The 12,242-nt window shown below is 36.5% G+C and overlaps 1 protein-coding gene and 1 long non-coding RNA gene across 2 annotated transcripts in view; both read right to left on the reverse strand.

Annotated features, from left to right (window-relative positions):
- Positions 1-12,242, reverse strand: part of LOC110601170 (FACT complex subunit SSRP1) — a 35,606-nt gene that overhangs the window by 990 nt on the left and 22,374 nt on the right. The gene's annotated exons all lie outside the window — the stretch shown is intronic.
- On the reverse strand, positions 336-5,436 carry LOC122721934. Its single transcript, XR_006348761.1, has 2 exons — positions 1,239-5,436; positions 336-1,055 (listed from the first exon to the last, which is right to left on the reverse strand). It is a non-coding gene; the product is annotated as an uncharacterized LOC122721934 (long non-coding RNA).

The following is a 12,242-nucleotide window of genomic DNA, read 5'->3' on the forward strand; positions in this document are numbered from 1 at the left end:
AAAGTTCTTGTTAATTTTTTAAAATAATGAAGAAAAATAAAAATTTAGTGAAATTTTATAATTTAGTATGGATAATATAATAAATGTATTTTTTTTTTTTATCAAACTAGCTTATAAATCCAAAATGAAAATCTCTCCCTCTCCCTTTACCTTTTATAAGCATCGTTTATAAACTTTAAAAATCTTTAAAATAGTTAGTATTAAATAATAATATCAGAATCAAAAAATAATAAGATAATCTTTCATCTTTTCTCTCCAAATTTTTTGTAATATGGTATCAGACCACTATATTCTCTTCATTCAAAGAGAGTTGCTATTTTCTTGATTTTTTTTCCTCTTTCCTTTTGTTTCTTCTTAAGAATATTTCTCTTCAAGATCCTTCTCGGCAACCAACCAAATTGCAATGCAGCTAATGATCACTTACAAAATCCATCTAATCCATACTTCTTGCACCCCAATGAGAATCCTGTATTAGCATTGGTATCTCTACTGCTCACGGGTTGCAATTATCATTCTTAGGCAAGAGCGATGAAAATGGCTCTAGCCTCCAAAAACAAGATCAAATTTATAGATGGGGCTTTAACTCCTCTTGCAAAACAGATCTAATATACTCTACTTGGGAACGTTGCAACACAATGGTGGTTTCTTGGCTCACTCGATCTCTTTCTCCATCAATTGCACAAAGTGTAATTTGTATTGACAAATCTGTGGATGTCTGGAATGATCTAAAAGATAGGTTTTCATAAGGGAATATGATACGTATTTCTGATCTTCAAGAAGAAATATACCATTTCAAGCAAGGTGAGCTCTCTGTGACTGATTATTTTACGCAATTAAAGATTCTCTGGGATGAATTGATCAATTTTAGACCTTATCCTGCATGCACTTGTGATAATCCATGTAATTGTGGAGCTATTCAAATTGCACAACAGTATATGAACAATGATTATGTGATAAGGTTCTTGAAAGATCTTACTGAGCAATATATGCCAATGTAAAGTCTCAAATCTTGATGATGGAACCCCTTCCCTCCATCATAAGGTTTTCTCCCTAGTCTTGCAATGAGAAAGACAAATGTTAACAGGTGTTCAATCAGAAGTGAAGGCTTTTGCTACTAAATCTGTCAAAAATGACATTTCTGGCAATTAAAACTCGTATAATAGAGTTCAACAAACTGGGTTCAATAACCATAATTCGTATGGTAGGGGAGAGGAGGATTAGTAAAATATTGTACTTACCGTGGCAAACAAAGGCATACAGTAGATACCTGCTATAAGAATCATAGGTTTCTACCAGGTTTTAAGTTCAAGCATCCTGTACATGCTGCTAACAATGTCATTGCTATTGAAAGTAGCCAAGATATCAATGAAAAAATTCAAATGAATCAGAAGAGTTTCACCCAAGATCAATTCTAGAAATTATTATCTTTAATAGATCATCAACCTTAAGCAGTATCAATTGCTACCTCTTTAGTAAATCAAGTCATTACAGACACACCTACTGCTCCTAATTCAGCCTCTATTCAGAATGAAGCTTCAGGTAATCACTCATTCATGATAAATACAAATTCTGAGACTTGGATCTTGGACACAAGAGCAACAGATCGCATCTGTTCCTCTATCAATATTCTCAACTCATAGGAAAATTAAACCTATTTCAATAAAGTTGCCAAATGGATACTCAGGTCCATGCATACATTTTTGGAACAGTTCATTTCTCCAGATTTTTATTCTTGACAGATGTTCTTTATGTTCCTGAATTTACGTTTAATCTCATATCTAATACCAAATTAACTGCTGTCTTACAGTGTTGCATTATTTTTAAGAGTACTTCATGCTTTATACAGGATCTCACTACATTGAAGATGATTGGTTCAGCTAAAGTAGTTGAAGGACTTTATACTTACAAAATTCTCACACACCACTTTCTCCTTTCGCTGCTACTGTAAAAGCTATTAATGTTTCTTCGCATTCTTTTTCTAGAAATACTTTGTGGCACTATAGACTTGGACATCTATTTCTAGGTTAATGGTTTTAAATAAAAAATGTTCTTTGATTCCTATTGATTCTTTACATCATCCTTGTGACATCTGTCATTATGCAAAACAAAAGAAACTTCCCTTCTGTTTTAGCACTTCTATTAGTTCTGCAATGTTTCAACTTGTTCATACTGACATATTGGGAGCCTTTTCTATACCTTCAATTCATGGTCATAAGTATTTTTTTAACTATTGTAGATAATCTAGACACACATGGGTTTACTTAATGAAATCAAAAGGTGAAACAAGGACTATTTTACAGTCTTTTGTTCATCTCATAGAAAATCAATTTAACACAACTTTAAAAATCATAAGGACAGATAATAGTCCTGAATTTCTCATGACAGAATTCTTTAATACAAAAGGAATTATTCATCAAACAACTTGTGTAGAAACACCTCAAGAAAATGGCATTGTTGAGAAAAAACATCAACACATATTAAATATTGCTAGAGCTTTACTATTTCAATCTCACTTGCCTAAAATTTTTTCGTCTTATGTTGTTATTCATTCTGTATTTCTCATTAATAGAATACCTACACCTCTTCTCAAAGACAAATCACCTTTTGAGAATTTGTATCAATCACAGCCTGACTATGCAGATCTTAAAGTGTTTGGTTGTCTCTCATTTACATCTACCTCAGCTGTCAACAGAAATAAATTTGATTCAAGGGCTAGAAGATGTATCTTTTTGGGATACAAATCCGAAGTCAAAGGCTTCATTCTCATGGATCTTCATTCTAGAGAAATATTTTATCAAGAAATGTTCAGTTTTATTTTCCTTTTGAAACTAATATTTATGACTTTCTAGAATTTCCTCAACTACAAGACACTTCTTCTATTCATTATCAATATCAATATATTTCATCTCAAGAAGCATCAACTACAAATATTTTAGTACCAAGGACTTCTACAAGACAAAGGAAGCCATCATCCTACTTACAGGACTTTCACTGCAATCATGTTGTTGCAAGTCATCTTTCCTCAGTCAAATATCCTTTATCTTCAGTCCTATCTTATCAGAAACTTTCTCCTTCTTATTCAAATTTTATTTTATCTGTGTTTGCTTCTGTTGAACCAAAATCTTACACTCAAGCTATCAAATATCCATAATGGAGATAAGCAATGGATGCTGAAATTAAAGCCTTAGAACAGAATCACACTTGGTCTCCTATTGATTTACCACCAAATAAAATCCTTGTCGGATGTAAGTGTATTTATAAAATCAAGCATAAATCTGATGGCAGTATTGAAAGGTTTAAAGCAAGACTTGTAGCAAAGGGCTATACACAAACAGAAGGACTGGATTACATTGAAACTTTCTTCCCAGTTGCAAAAATGACTACCATTAGACTTATCCTAGCCTTAGCAGACATAAATAATTGGTTTTTAGAACAACTTGATGTCAATAATGCATTCCATCATTGGGATCTCAATGAAGAAGTTTATATGCTACTCCCCCTGGATTTCAGTCTTTCAAGCCTAATCAATTTTGCAAATTGCAAAAATCTCTATATGGATTAAAACAGGCAAGTATGCAATGGTTCTCCAAATTATCTGAAGATCTTCTTACTGTGGTTACTCTCAATCCAAATCAGATTATTCACTATTTCTAAGAAAGAATAATGTTTCTTTTATTGTTATTCTGGTATATGTTGATGATGTGATCTTGGCAGGGAATGATAGCTCAGAGATTTTAAGGATTAAACAATTTATGGGCATATCTTTCAAAATTAAAGATTTGGGGAATTTGAAGTTCTTCCTTGGATTAGAGATAGTAAGAAGTAATAAAGGCATTTCCATCTGTCAAAGGAAATATGCCTTGGAAATCTTATCTAATACGAGTTATTTAGCTTCAAAACCTACCTCCACTCAAATGGACTCCATTTAAAACTTAGGAATGACTCAGGCACCCCACTCTCATTGGAAGAAGCTGTATCTTACAGGAAAATGATTGGCAGACTAATATACCTCAATAATACAAGGTCGGACATTGCTTTCTCCACTCAGCAACTTAGCCAGTTTCTTTCTAAACCTACTGACATACATCAGAAAGCATTGCATAGACTGCTCAGATACATTAAGTCAGCTCCTGGCGAAGGGCTTTTCTTTCCATCATCCTCTACCATGCATTTTAAAGCATTTAGTGATGTTGATTGGGCAGGATGCATTGACACTAGAAGATCCATTATTGGGTTTAGCATATACCTAGGAGAATCACTCATCAGCTAGAAATCTAAGAAGCAAAGCACTATCAGCAGATCATTTTCTAAAGCAGAATATAGGGCCCTTGCAGCCGTTACTTGTGAAATCCAATGGCTAGTTTATCTCATGGGTGATATACAGATCTCTCACAAACTTCCTGTTAGCCTCCGCTGTGACAAACAGTCTGCATTACACATTGCAGCTAATCCCACCTTTCATGAAAGAACAAAACATATTGAACTTGACTGTCACATTGTCCGGAAAAGTGCAGCTTCAAGTCTCATCCATCTACTACCTATATCCTCCACATCACAGCTTGCTGACATTTACACAAAACCTCTAGCAGTGTCTTCTTTCCACTACTTTATCTCCAAGCTGGAAATGATTAACATACATTCTCCAGCTTGCATGGGGATATTAGATTATAATAGTGTAACATCATGAAACCCATAGTTACGAATAGTGACATGACTAGGTATGGGTTAGACTATTTCACTATTAGAGCAAATGATATTAGGGGAGGTGTTAGCTTATCCTGAGCTACTTAGGGGAGGTGCTAACATAACTCTAAATTGCTAATAACTGAATCATAGAAAACTCAAATAAAGAAACGGGCATATCCAGAAATAAAGTAGACAGTATGATTAGCGAGTTGGAAACGAGTCACTTTTGGGAGGTGCTTACGGTTTCCCGACATGCTTGTTTCAAGTGCTTGTTAAAATCTGACATGTTTACTTAAGTGAAAAAGACTTCTAAAAGCTAAAAGCATAATTTAGTAGGTTATCTATGAATATTGAAAGTTCAAAAACTAAATTGAAACATGGTAAAGAGTTTAGTAGGTTAAAGTGTGAATATGGAAAGTTTAAAGATAAAATTCAGTTTAGTCCTTCATATTTTTCACCACTTCACCTAAAACCTCCATGTGTCACCTAACTAAGCATGAAAGAAATGACAAAGAAAAATGAAAAATGGGTTGTCTTCTCCACCCATCTTATTGTCGCACCTTATGCTATTGAAAAGTGAAGATTTTGCTTTTTCGTTCTTCCACCAAATCCAAACCAAACTCTCACCAAATCAACTTCTTACTTTAATTAAAATTCACCCTAAGACCAAGAGCTAAAGGAAGAGCCATATATTGCAAGAATTGAAGAAGAAAAGTTTAAGGTTCCACATACACCAAGCTTGAAAATCAAAGGTGAACTTTGAAATGTGTAGGAAATAACATCTTCTCACTTCTTCATGCATGAAATTGAATTATAAAGCTTTAATTTTCAATTTTTTCAATCCTTTTCTAAGATATAAATTGACCTAGGTGAAGGAACATCAAAGGAAAAGGAACATCAAAGGGAAAGGAGATAGCTAGAGAGTAGAAGTGGAAAAGAAAGAGAAATTCAATAAAGGTTTGGTGTTTGTATGATTTTCTGTTTTCCTTTGATTTTATCATAAATATACGAAATTAGAGATTGATTTTACTTAATGGAAATGTTGCTTTGATTGTGTAAATATGTTATATGAATGTTAAAATAGTTTTTGAAAGGCTTAAAGTAAAGAAATTTAACATGAAAACTAAAAGTGCAAACCTGGCATGATAGATTTTAACAGAGCAGCTTGTGTTAACAACTTCATAACTTATTTTGTAGTTATTAAAATTAGGTCTAAAATATACCAAATGAAAGCTGAGACAAAGAGCTAAGACTTTCAGTGGTTGAGAAAATTATGAATCTGTAGGTGAGATGATGTAAATTGCAAGTGTACCTAAACTGGACACAGTGATAGAGCATCCAAAACAGAGTGTATTAATTATACCATAACTAATTATATACTCAATAAAATTAGTTAAGGCCAGTGCCAAAGTAATCTTAAGACGTATACCTAAAACTTTGTAGAAGACACTTAAGCTTGAATTTGTATGAAAATATATGAAGCGGATATATTTTGTGATACTATAAACAAGTACTAATACTGGACTGGTTAAGACCTTATTGAGCAGCTTATAATGAAAAATTTATAACTTAATTTAGAGTGATCAGATTTGTATGAATTATAACTTGTTGGAAAGATAAGACATAAATACACATTTGTTATGAAGAAACTTAAGTCAAATTGTAACTTTAAACTGCTTGAAAAGTTAATGCAATACATGGCAGAATGCAGTTCTCTTAAATTGGAATGTATAAAAATTGACATGCTTGCTTAATCGGTAAGAATTACGCACGTGCATGCTTATCGTATTTGATTTTTGCACGTGCTTGCTTGATAATAACACCTATTTGTGCATGATGATTTGAGTAAAACTTGTCATTCTTTACTTATTAATACAACGAAATGCAAGTGAATTGACTTGACGTAATATTGGAATGCTAAGTCAATAAAGTTTTGTACTATTTTGCCATGAGTTTCTCATCTTGTTAATCTTGGCATATGATATATGTACTTTGGAAATGAATTCAAATAGTTTCAAATGACATGCATTTTGGTTGAACAATTGATACTTGAATTAATGATACTTAGTCCTGGTAAACTTAATAGGAGTTGAGGTTAGCTTAAGGGTATGGCATGCCATATAAACATACAGAGTTCGCAGTACTGCTATCAATACATAATCTATATTTGAGGTTACATACAAGGTACCTCATAAGCATGGCCACAAAGCTCTAGTATCACAGTTTTGGCCTCTAAGCCTACTGTTTGGCACCCTGTGCCTACCGTTGTAACTCCTTATCTACCTAGTCGATCCTACTATGTGTTTATAAGGGTTGAGAACCTAATTAAGATTGATACTCGATTTTGTGAAATTATCAGAGAATGTTAACATGCCTGCATCTATTGCATACACTAAGCTATGGAGATTTGTTATAAATATAAAATGTGCAATAGTGGCAAAAGAATATGCTTTTTTTTTTTTATTGAATGTGAAGGAAATTATTGTCGTGCACAAGGATACATGTGGCACTCATATTTTATACCAAGAAGTTTGACAAGTATGCTTTGTATCATGTTAACTACATTTGACAAGTTTGTAATTATTTAGTTAATTATCTATATATATAAATACGCTTGTTTTATTTTATTATTTGTTTGCAATCACCCATTGAGCATAGCATTAACTTAGTATGTTAATTTTTATCTCATGCATGTTATAGATAAAGTAGGCACAGGGGAGGTCGTCAGATATCTACATCAGACTTCAAGACCATTACCATAGCCGGTAGTTTGAGTCTCTGCGTCATAGTACAGTTATATTTTGGTATGTACATATTAAATAGAGTGGGTTATGGAGGTTATGTAAATCAAATAATGTAATTATGTATAGATAAAGAAAAAGAGCTAAGCGTTTGCATGTGATGATATTCATGGAAAAATAAGGGGTGATGTTGTTATGAAATGTGTGCTAAATTAAAGAATAGTAAGATATCAAATGACAGCTGATAGTATAATTATAAGTGTGACTTTCAAATGTACTATAGATTAAAATACTGATGAAACAGAGGAAACTCTGCCAAAATTTTGGTTTAAAATCTCACATTTACTTTAATCACTTTATGAAATTTATTTGAACTACTTAATAACTTAGTAATTATAGATAAAGAAAATTGTTTAGTTTTGATATATATAAAAATGTATAGTTTGTGACAGTCCTTGTTCTGCCTACACTTTGATAGGGTAGGGGGTGTTACAATTAGTGGTGTCAGAGCAAAGATTTAGGCGATTCTAGGTGATAGTATGTATGTGTATATATGTAGTATAGGTACATGCCAAAATCAGTTACAGCTATAATATGGTTCTAATGTAGATCTTTTCTTTGTGTCTTTACGTATAATAGAAGATGTCATTTGAGTCACAGAGAGCATTAGATGAAGAGGTAGAGAGTCATGATCCCTCTGAGGCAGTTGCACCTACTGCTGCTCCTCCACTTGCTACTGCTGGTGGACTAGGGCAAGATTCATTATTTTAGCAAATAGTTGAGTTGCTTAGGAGGATTTCACAAAATGTGCCAGAGGTACCACCACCACCATCTGTAGCAGTCTAGGTTCCCCCACCTGTTGTAACCCAGGCACAATCTAGGCCCTCAATAGAAAAACTCAAGAAGTATGGTGCTATAGAGTTTAGAGATAAAAAGGAAGATGATCCTTCAGCTGCAAAATTCTAGTTAGAAAGTATAGAAAGGGTTTTACAACAACAACAGTGTTCACCAGTAGAGAGTTTAATGTGTGCAATATCATTACTAAAAGATGAAGTCTATAGATGGTGGACAATATTAATATAGATAGTTCGACCAGAGTGACAGACTTGGGAATTCTTTTTGATAGAGTTTAAGAAGAAATATATTGGGACCTTATATATCGAGGAAAGAAGGAGGGAGTTCTTATACCTCAGACAGGGCAGGCTTACTGTAATACCCGGCTAGACTCCGGCGTCGGAATTCCAATCTTCCGACGGAATCCCCGTTGGAGCCTGGAATCTCGAGGCTGGAATCTCTCTAGAATGGTAAAACAAGTTTTTCTTAAAATGATTTTAAGGCTTTAAGTTAAAAAGGAAAGAAAATAGTTTTGGAAGGAAAAACCAGGTTCGGCCGCCGAAGGTGGTGCCGCCGCGGGACTTCCCCTTTCGGCCCCCAAAGGTGGTCTGTCCAACCACCTATAAGAGACCTTCAGCCCAAAAATGTGAGGGTTTTCTCTCTATTTTCGGGCAGAGGTGAGTCATTGCCACCCTTTGATGCTTTATTGTTTTTCCTTCAAATCTCTTAAGAAATTCATGAGTTTTGCCTTCTTTTTGAAGATTTGAGTTGAATCTAAATTTTTAAACCTTGGAGACCTCCGTAGATCATTTTCCTCTCATCTCCAAGTTTGGGTTGCTGTTACCCTTAGATCTCCAAGGGGTAAGCCCAAATCTCTGGTTTTCTTATGTTTTAATCAAGTTTTAAGAAGGGGTAAAGGGTTAAAAATGCATGAAATGGTTAGATCTAAAGTTATAGGGTTTGAGTTGGGTTATTGATGAATCTTTGCTCTTGTGTTGTTTTTGTTGTTGCTTGTTGGGGATTAGGCTAGTTTTTAAGCCCCTTATGCACGATGAGTGAGTATGTATGTTTTTGAGGAGTTGGGTGTGAGGATTGGAGAGTTGGGTGGTTGTATGCATAGGGCAGAATCAGGTTCTGCCTTGCTAGAGAACCCAGGTTCAGCCGCGCGAACCTGCTTGAGGAGGCAGCCTTTTGGCCGCCCAACCTGCCCCCGAAAGCATAGACTTTCGGATTTGTGAAGGGGTTTAAGCCACCAAACCTGCCCCCGAAGGTTGCTGACTTTCGGATCTGTGTGGAGTTTAGGCCGCCGAACCTGCCCCCTAAAGTCCCTGACTTTCGGTTCTGTAAGGGACCTTCGGCCGCCGAACCTGCCACTGAAAGTCCCCTGCCTAGCCTTCCTTTGCTTGTTTTATATGCATGTTTTGTTATGTTTTAGGGGGTTTTTGGGGAGTTGTTTAGAGTCATGTAATAGTTATGTTTGGTCCCTCATTTAAGTCCATCTATGTAGGATCGGACCTGGAAGACTGTAGAGGTCTACAGTGAGATAACTGCATCCGTTTTAGGCGAATATCAGCCAAAGGTGAGTAGAACTAAACTAATCTATTGTTTTAAAGTAATCAAACTTTTTAAGCATGTTCACACATCACGAATGCCATATTTATGTATTAGGCTGTTTACATTAGAACTCACGAATATGATGTATTGTATAATTCTGTTGTTGTGGATGGATGTTAGATGACCCACTAGCCCTCGAGATGTTATGATATGATATGATACGGAAAGACCAAGGCTTGCCCATTCTATGCCCCTGACACTATGTAAGGGAAAGATCAGGGCTTGCCCATTCTATGCCCCTGGCATTATGGATATGTTATGTTATGTTTAAGCAAAAGTCCTGAGGAGTTCCATCGAGGACCGGACACATTGGAATATGTAGAGGGTTACTGATGACAAGTCCATCTTGATGTGAATTGTTTGTGCTGTAATGCATTTCATACGAGCATATGTTTATTTAACTGTTTTTATATTCTGCTCACTAGGCTCTTGTAGCTTATCCCTTTCCCCTAACCCCAGGCTTGTAGGGTCGAAGATAGCTCGGGAAGTCGGCATAGTAGCTGGTATAGACATATGTAATAGAATAGTTGTGAACATGTATTGTATAATAGATTAGAATTGTGCTTTGCCTTAGTTTTTATCCTTGTAATCCCCGTTAACATGATCCTTATGTAAAAGTTTTAATTTTGAGTTATGTTTGAGCCAAACTTGAGGCATGTGATGTTAACCATACTAGAGCATTTGATGAGAGCTCTAGTATGGGTTTTATGTTTTCAGTATGATACATGTACAGGTTGAGCTTGGTTCCACGAAATGTTTAAGTTTTTGGATGATGTATGATCATGTATGGGATTTCATCAGGTACATAGGAGGTATAGTAGGCTTGCTACGGGTTCCGGCGATCTTAAGTCGATCTAAATCCTAGCGTCGGTAGCGGTCCGGTTTCCGGGTTGTTACAGAGTGGTATCAGAGCCCTAGGTTCATATGGTCGGACCTAAAGTTTTGGCCCTCATAGATGTTATAGAAGAGCAAGCACATTAGGAAAAATCATGTCCACTAGGATAGAATGTATGATGATGCGTAATGCCATGATAGTATGCATGTGCATTGATGATATGTTATGTACATGATGTGGGTTCATGTGTGTCCACATGAACCATATGATGCTAATGTTTATGTGATACATGTTGTTTTTCAAAAGACAGGATGTGAGGCTCACATCGATCTAAGCAGCAGAGAGAGAAAGCTTCCACACTATAGTGGATGCAACTAGGAAAATGGACAGTGAAACAACAGGTGGCACAGTCCTCGGATTCCAAAACCCCGAGTATGGGGAAATTTGATCTCTTCTCTCTGAGTGCAGCCGCCACAGGAAGTAAAAAGTGGAATAGATCCACTAAGAAGCTGAAGAAGAACAAGTATTGGAGCAGATTGAAGTCCGGTCTGGGAATGGGTAGTGGTTCAAGCTCTGATTCGGATAGCTCTGGATGTGTGAGGTGCGGTAAGCCGCACAAAGGGCTTTGTCAGTTTGGGACTACAGCTTGTTTCAGATGCGGACAGGAGGGGCACATGGTACGTGAGTGTCCTAATGCAGCTATAATGGTACAGTCCCAGCAGACAGTTTCTGGCAGCGTGGCTCAGCCAACAGCTTTAGCCACATCTCAGGGCAAAGGGCGAGGTCGAGGGAGAGGGACAGCCTCTTCTTCAGCAGGTTCCCAAGGAGAAGGTCCTTCAGCTCCAGCACGGATCTTTACCATGACACAGCAAGAGGCCAACACATCGAACACAGTGGTGTCAGGTAAACTCACTATTGGGTGTTCTGATGTGTATGCTCTTATGGACCCTGGTGCCTCTCATTCTTTTGTTTCTCTGAGAGCCGTAGACAGTTTGGGTTTGATAGCTTCTGGGCTAGAGTGTTCTCTTTGGGTCAGTGAGTCCAAGTGTGATCCATCTATGGCAGAGTCAGTCTGTCGGTTCAGTCTAGTCTTTGTTGAGGATAAGTGCCTTCCAGCTGACCTTGTGGTTTTAGATTTGACTGATTTTGACGTCATTCTAGGGATGGATTGGCTCTCTACTCATGGTGCTACCTTGGACTACAGAGACAAGGTAGTCAGTTTCAGAGAACAAGATGGATCGGAGGTCGTCTTCAGAGGAGACAAGATAGGGATGCCTAGAGGTTTGATATCTGCCCTGCAGGCTCATAGGTTGCTTAGGAGGGGTTGTCAGGGGTTTTTTGCTCATGTCAGAGAGGTTAATGGTCAGGTTAGGCAACCAGCTTCAGTGCCAGTAGTCAAAGAGTTTCTTGACATTTTCCGGAACGAGCTACCAGGTTTACCACTTGCTAGAGAGATAGAGTTCGAAATTTAAGTAATGCCCGGGACCAGAGCCATCTCTATTCCTCCTTGCAGGATGGTACCTGCAGAGTTA

The sequence above is a fragment of the Manihot esculenta genome, chromosome 15, assembly GCF_001659605.2.
Source record: "Manihot esculenta cultivar AM560-2 chromosome 15, M.esculenta_v8, whole genome shotgun sequence".
NCBI classification, from domain to species: domain Eukaryota; kingdom Viridiplantae; phylum Streptophyta; class Magnoliopsida; order Malpighiales; family Euphorbiaceae; genus Manihot; species Manihot esculenta.